General features: G+C 46.1%; 1 non-coding gene across 1 annotated transcript; it reads right to left on the minus strand.

Moving 5' to 3' along the window:
* Positions 1–226: 226 nt before the first annotated feature.
* Positions 227–298, minus strand: trnaw-cca (transfer RNA tryptophan (anticodon CCA)). Its single transcript has one exon. It is a non-coding gene; the product is annotated as a tRNA-Trp (tRNA).
* Positions 299–1,482: the final 1,184 nt, after the last annotated feature.

Here is a 1,482-nt window from a genome sequence, read left to right on the forward strand (position 1 = left end):
GAACACAACAGCTTAGACCGCTCGGCTGTCCTGACTATCCAGTGCTGTATATGGCCACCTGCAGGTTGATTTTGAACTTTTGTGTCTTGTCACAAGAAATAAATGAGGGCAACAGGTGTTTCTCTGACTGACACCGGGGAAACAGTGAGACAGAACTTGGAGCAAGGGTCTGGTTATTGCCCAACAGCAAAGAAAATATTAATTCCGGGATTACCCAAAGGAGCAGTGACCTTGACGTGATTTGAACACACAACCTTCTGATCTGGAGTCAGACACGCTACCGTTGCGCCACAAGGCCGACACAGAGAGCGTGAGATGTTCGTCTATATGAAGATTCCGCAATACAAGGGGCTTTAAAATCCCTGCCCATTCCCACCAGGTCTCAGAAGAAGCGTTCACCTGCCAGTCACCGTATGTTTTTTGTTTAACTGTTGTGTTGTTTTCACGGGAAAGCATCATTAATTAACCCGTCATCTTCTTTTGTACAATGAAAGAAATGCTGACTGAGGGACAGTCGATACTTCAATCATTTGTTCTGTGCTTTGCATGTTAACTGTTCACCCATATCCCATTTTCCACACTGTGTTTTAGGAGTCTGGTTCAAAATCCTCATTGCTGGCGACACCAGGAATCTGGGGCAACTTTTGTCAAAATTAACAGCACCGGTTATTCCGACACGCCAAAGTTCCCTGGTGGATCCATTTTCTCTCGATAAAAGTTATCTATTTATTGGTGAAATAAAGAGCAATTAAGGAATAAGGGAGCTCTTTTGCTAGGAAAATAAATAGCAAATGCTGGAAATCTCAGCAGGTCAGTTAGCATTTGCCAGGAGACAAGACTTGCCTCCGATTGTTCCCCCATCGGAAATTTTAACACAATATTCTCGCCCGGCATCGAACCGGTGACCTTGCATGTGTAAAGCAAAAGTGATAACCGCGACACGAGGGAAACCTCTGGCATAGCGACTTCAACGGACGGGAGCTGACCAGTGAGCTCCCTCTGTGCTAATCACCACTGATTTTTAATGTGGAAGCAAGTCATCCTCGACTCCGGGGATTACCTAAGAAGAGAGGAGGATCAAGAATGTGTTGGCTCACCTGAAACAACTTCTGTCCCACACTGAAAGTTCTCAATCCTTCTCCTCTGCTGCCCTTTACAGAAATGTTACGGATCACCCAGCCACCGTGTTCACTTCCACATCCTCACAGTGGGGCCACAGAGGCTCCTACCGTCTCCCCGCGATCAGCGAACTCGCCCAGTTTGTAAAATTAAACCCGGGACATGTGTCCGGCAAAGGGCAGGAGAAGCGGGAGAGTGTGTAAGCTCATTCTGTAACAGATAGTAGTGAGGTTATTAACGGCGATTACAGCAATCATTAATCCTCTCACACACCTCAATTATGTTTCTGCGATGAACTGATTGAGAATGGAAAGGGTTAATGCTCGGGAACTTAACCATTCAACCAGGGAACAGCTTCGATAA

Source organism: Pristiophorus japonicus, chromosome 28 (assembly GCF_044704955.1).
Source record: "Pristiophorus japonicus isolate sPriJap1 chromosome 28, sPriJap1.hap1, whole genome shotgun sequence".
In the NCBI taxonomy this organism is placed as follows: Eukaryota; Metazoa; Chordata; class Chondrichthyes; family Pristiophoridae; genus Pristiophorus; species Pristiophorus japonicus.